This window comes from Merops nubicus, unplaced genomic scaffold, assembly GCF_000691845.1.
Source record: "Merops nubicus isolate BGI_N331 unplaced genomic scaffold, ASM69184v1 scaffold13961, whole genome shotgun sequence".
In the NCBI taxonomy this organism is placed as follows: domain Eukaryota; kingdom Metazoa; phylum Chordata; class Aves; order Coraciiformes; family Meropidae; genus Merops; species Merops nubicus.
In genome coordinates, this window is record NW_008587684.1 from 3,666 (window position 1) to 9,622 (window position 5,957).

Sequence of the window (5,957 nt, forward strand, 5' to 3'; positions counted from 1 at the left end):
ATTCTGGTGTTGCCTTCTCTGATTCATGATGGCTTCTTCCTCTTAAATAATACTCCTGATTTGCTTCAGAGAGCCTTGTGACAATCCGTACACCTAGTTCAGATAAGCTGAAGGAGCTGTAGCCCTCCAACACCATCATAGCTATATCTGTCTAGGCTATTAATGGGAGTCATATAATTAAATGTTTCTCTGTGTGCATGTGTTTATGGATGTCTATGCACTAATTAACCTTCCCCATCCTCCTTTTAGCCCTGCCATGATTTGTTGACCATTTTCATGAAGGGAGGGGCAGCTGTAGAAGGCAACAAAGTTGGGAGTGGTGGGGGGTGGGTGGTGTGGGTGGTGGTGTAGGGGGCTTCTGGGATTTGGGATCTTTGGGGAAAGAAACAAAAAGGGGACCTCCAGTTATTCTTTTTGGGCAGCTTTAACACAGCCCTTACCAATAAGCAGCCCTCGAAGGCACAAGAAACCTGGACAGAGAGGAAAATGAATAAGTATTATCATTTCTTCCTCCTTTCTTTTACAATAGTTTTCTGTGCTTTGAAACTCTCCTAGTAAGACCACCAATTTTTTCTCCAATATATTATTTTTTTTAATAAAGATCAAGCCACTAGGGGGAGGAGACTGGCCACTTTCTCTGTGGGTACAGCAATCTGGGTGCAAGACATTTTTGGTACTGTCCTTGATGAAAAGATGCCTGAGGCACTACAAATCGTCTCAAAATCACACCTCCCTTGGCAAGTAAAGTGAATCTGGAGGAGAAGCACTCTCCTTGACACAGCTACAGTCCAAGGTGCTAGTCACACTTGCAGCCTAGCCATTGGCTTTTAGCTCTAATTGCTTTACCTGTTCCTCTCTCAGGGGTTGGCTGTGGCTCCATCTGCCTCCAGAACATGTATGCGATGGTCATGACCTCACCTACATTTACTAGATCCACCTGCTGACTCTGCCTCCCAGTGTGCCACTAACAGTGCTGAGGTCCCTCGCCTACCAGACATAGATTCTGTTCTCTTCTTCTGTCATGATCTAGCCCAGAAACAGTGTGTGGGCATTGGCAAAGGTGATGGAGCCCTCAGCTGTCATGGGACATCTAAAAATGTACAGTAGAATGGCTTGCTGGCACTGGTGACTGCTGGCCAGTCAGGGATGATGAAAGGGATCTTGGAAGGGAGATTTCTTCCTGTGGGTGCTATTACTTTCTGTCCTACGAGAGGACAGAGGTTGGTCTCTCCTGTCAGCTGCTTGCTTCTGGGCTACAAGGACCCTCCAACCTACCATATGCACTCCTGAAGCTCTCAAGGTACAACTCTCAGGTGCCACTGGCAGTATTGGGGGGTGGGGGGTGGGGGTTGTAACATGAGTTAATGGAGAGCTCCTTAGATCAAATGATGACAGCTTAGATCATTATGGTGAATGGCCCTGTCTCCTGTTTCTAAGCTGAACATAGAAGGCCTATCCACTGCTTTCTTCCTTTGTAAGTCATCTTGTGTCTTTTCTAAACCAGGGCTGAGTTTGGTTTACTGCCAGTTATTCTTTCTCCACCTGAGTATTTCTCTGAAACTAGAAAGTCTGTTTTCTCTTTCTTTTCTAATAATGCCCATGCAATCTATGGCAATCTAAAGCCTTTGGTCAGCTAGACTTAACATGAGCCCCTGATTATATCACAACCACATGCGGTTTGCACAAAAGTTATCATCATACTAAACCTGCAACATTAATTTAGGAATGCAGTGATCTTGCATTTATGTATGCATGCAGTTGAAATTCAGTGCTCGGAAACCGAGCTGCGATCTTTATGAAGTAGGAAATCCTGACACATCCTGGACAGTCCAGGTTGCAAGATACTTTCCTACAGAGATGACTCTGGCTCCATCTAGTGATCCTGTCTATAATTATTATTTTCACAAAAAAGTTATAATCCTTGGCCAGCATTAACCAGTGGATCTTGTAAACCAAATGCAAATGAAGCTTCTGGGTTGGGATACCACATTGTATTTGTCTAGACACTACAAGCATTGCCTGTCTCTGCACAGATCTCAAGTAAAATGTAGCACAATGACCTGAGTATGGACAGGAGGAAGCTGTACAGCCCAATGATTTTGAAAAAATCCCCAAGTTTATATCTGCCTTTCTCACTTCTCACCTCCTGCCTTAAGTTTAAAATGACTGGAAATGTCAGGTTCTTTTTCCCTAACGTATGATTCAGTCAGAGGACTAAAGGCTGGTGGATTATTACAGGAATCCAAGATACCTGGCTCTGCCAAGATGCCGACCACTGGAGAAGGGAGCTTGACCCTTGTGATCCCTCAGATTTATACTGAATATGACATCCATGGGATGGAATATCTCATTGGTCAGTTTAGGGTCACCTGTCCTGTCTGCTCCTCCCTGCAGGTGTAGCCTTTTACTTTCTGCTCCCCTCAATGTGTCACACAAGATTTAGCAGTGACCTTGGTCCTCACAGGGGCAAGAGCCTTTCTGCACACCAATCCTTGGTAGTTACTGTAAACATCAGACATCATCTGTGCCAGAAGCAGACACTGCCTGAGAAAGTACGTTGCTAGCTTCAGAAAGTGCAGTTAGTTAGAAGAGACTTAACTGAGAAGTAAAATCACTGAACAGAATTAGTTCTGTTCTAACTCAAACCAGGACATGGTGGATACTGAATTTCCACAAGAATTATCTTCTATTTATTACAAGCTAAAAAAGGCTTGCAATTATTTTGTAATAATGAGACTGTAAACAGCCTCACAACTAGCAGGGGAGGCCAGCAGTGTGCTGTCGGACTGCAGGTAGCTCTGCTGCAGTTTTGGTTAGGGGAACCTGTACAGTGCTGCTTAGTGCAGCTATGCCCCTTGGCCTAACTGAGCAAAGAACCACTGCTCTGCCTGCTGCGTTCCCTCAACAAAGTTCTGAGATGTTGTAAGGACAAAAGCACCAGAAGCTGGTAGGTGTTCTCTCCCTGGCGGTGCTCACCTCCTGCCAGCCAGGATGGCCCTTTGTCACATCTACTTTGCCCTTCACAGACAGCCTGTTTCACTCCCTCCCCTCAAAGGGTAACAGGACCAAAGGCTGGTGATCCTCTTGGTGATAGCTCCACTGGAGGCTGTGAAGGGAAGAGGTAAGGGCGATGCTAATGCCATGGAGGACAGCAGTCTCCTGAACCCCATAAATACCTGAAGGGAGGGTGAAGAGAAGACAAGAGACACACTCTTTTCAGTGGTGCCTGCTGATGGGAAAAGAGGCAACGGGCACAAACCAGAACACATGAGATTCCCTCAGAACACCAGGAAACACTTTTTTTTTCTGTGAGAGTGACCAAGCACTGGCACAGGTTGCCCAGGGGGGTTGCGGAGTCTCCATCTTTGGAGATATTCAGAAGTTGTATGGACATGGTCCTGTGCAACCAGGTCTAAGTGGCCCTGCTTGAGCATGACTGTTAAACCAGATCACCTCCACAGGTGTCTTCCAATCTCAACCATTTTGTGATTCTGTGATTCTTTGATGGAGCAGAAGCTTCAGCAGGTTGTGCAGGAGGAAGGATTTATCATAGCCTCAACAGCATAGGTGCAGGAACTTGTTGTGGAGTGCAAGTATATGCCCCGCTAGACAGAATCTCTGGTTATCTTCCTTGCTCTTCATACATGATTTAAATGTCTTGAACTAAAAATAATATCATTTGTCACATTTGTTTATTTCTTTTAAAATTCAAGGCATTTGAAAAATGAGAAGGCTTTTCTGCTGTCCACTCTGAGCCTCTTTTCACAGGATAACACCAGAAGTGGCTGGTGCATGGCAGTAGTTAGCATGAAAGGTCAAGAACTGCTACAGTACCACTGGAATATGCTTGGAATAATAACCAGGAAAATCCTGAAAGAAGATGCAGCAAGCCATTAAAGGCTTGTTTTTAAAAAGGGGATCTTGGAATGAACTATCTTCTCAGCCATTCATAGATTTCCTCCCAAAGACATCAAATCGGGAAATGGGGCAAACAATGCATTTTGTGTGGAAACCACAAGAACCAGAACTGAGGACAGAACCCTAGGATCATAGTTCAGGAAACCAGAAGGAAAAAATATTCTCATGGCTGGAAAACTACTTCATGGACTGAAACAGGATCTGATGGCATTATTATCTGCACATTATTCAGTCTTGCAAATTCCACACTGCTTAGCTCAGGAAAAGCACTAAAACTATGTCTCAGATGAAAGGCCTGGCATAAATATGCTCAACAGGAACTGAGGTTTTCCTAAAGCTTTGGGAAACTGCAAAGCTCCTTTTCAACTCTGCCTTCTCTCCAAGGCCTATAACTGTAATGGAGTTACTAAATGGTATGAAGGACAGTTATTCCCTGTTAGATATGAATTTCTTCCAGGTTATCTCACAGCTCTGAGAAGGAAAACTTGTTTTGAAAAACTTGGGAATGTAAATGGTGGATTTTGTTTGTAAAAAGGCAGCACCTTAAAATGATGCAGTATCAACACATTAAAAATTGAAAGAACTTTATTGTACCAGATTTTTTATTTCAGGTACTAAGGAAACCTTTCTTCCCTTTCTTCTTTAAGTCTGAAACTTAGCTCCGAGGTAAACTTTTCAGCCCTAATGCAGCATCTAAATAGTGATTTTCTCTTCAGAGATAGTGAACACCAGCAACTTCCAGGTAAACCAATAGGAACAGCTGCTGCACAATTTTGCATGTTGGAGCCACCTACTTATGTTTTTTGGCATGTAATGTTAAGCTTCTAGATTTGAGAATGTAATCCAAGTTTTTAATAATAAAACTTTTATTTGAAAAGTTTGTTCTGTATTTTAGTAAATTTAGAACAGAAAACTTATAGACGGAATAGCTAGCACATGCCTAATTTTAAATTAATCTACAAGAAAAATCTACCTCCTTTGGGACATAATTTTTTTAAAAAAAATATAATCAATGGAACTATCAGTATAGATTTAGATAATAAATTCAAATATTTTAGACCTAAATTGTCAATAACAGAGAGAGAAAGAAAGTTTAAGATAAAGCTGAACCAATGGAAGATTCCTTTAAGCTCAATTTGAGTTCTGAACATTAAGAAAATAGAATTTGTGGGGGGTTTGATATGTTAATTTTAAAATAATGGTGCAAGATTACCCAGTACTAATTAACTTTCATACAGTCATATTGGCATTCACTAGAAAATACTAAGATACAAACAGGAAAAAATCTAGCTTGCTATACCAGTAAGAAAAAAAGCTTCAGATTCTTGTATAAATTCCATCTAATTTTTGGAGAAAGTGAAAGTAAAGCATATTAATGAAAGACATCATGTCTTGAATATAGAAGAGTAAATTCTGTTTTGATTAAATGGACTTGAGCAAGTTTCAAGACAAAGAAAATTTATTTTTAAAACTTTAGAACACTTACACAACAAGAAATATGTTATGTGTAGCAGTATACATTAGAACCATGAATAAAATGTGTTAAAATTAAGCACAAAGCTTAGAGGGACTTAGGAACAAACTACTTAGTAATAAATCTAAAGCTTCACATTTTGAATGAGTAACAAAATTTATAAATAATTTATAAATACCAACTTGTACTAACTTCACAAACATCAAGGCTTCTGAAGAACCACCTTTCTGTAACACCTTACTTTATCCATTTATTCAGAACATTCTGTCACTCTAGGAAACAGGACTGAGTATGTAATATGATGCTAGCTTTCCATTGGCATCTAAATTAAGCAATTGTAATTTCAATTATTGGATTAGTATGAAATGTAATAGTTGTATAATTGACACATATTTTCCTCCTTGTATTCCAGGAAATGAGGATGTCAGTTTGGGGAAATTTGGTATTTAAAAATAAGGCTCCAGACCTCACCAGACACCATCTTTGGTTTAATATTTTTCCAGTATGGGTTTTACCCACATATAATTTCACTTTTTTTGTCAATTTAGCTTTCTCTAAGGAACAC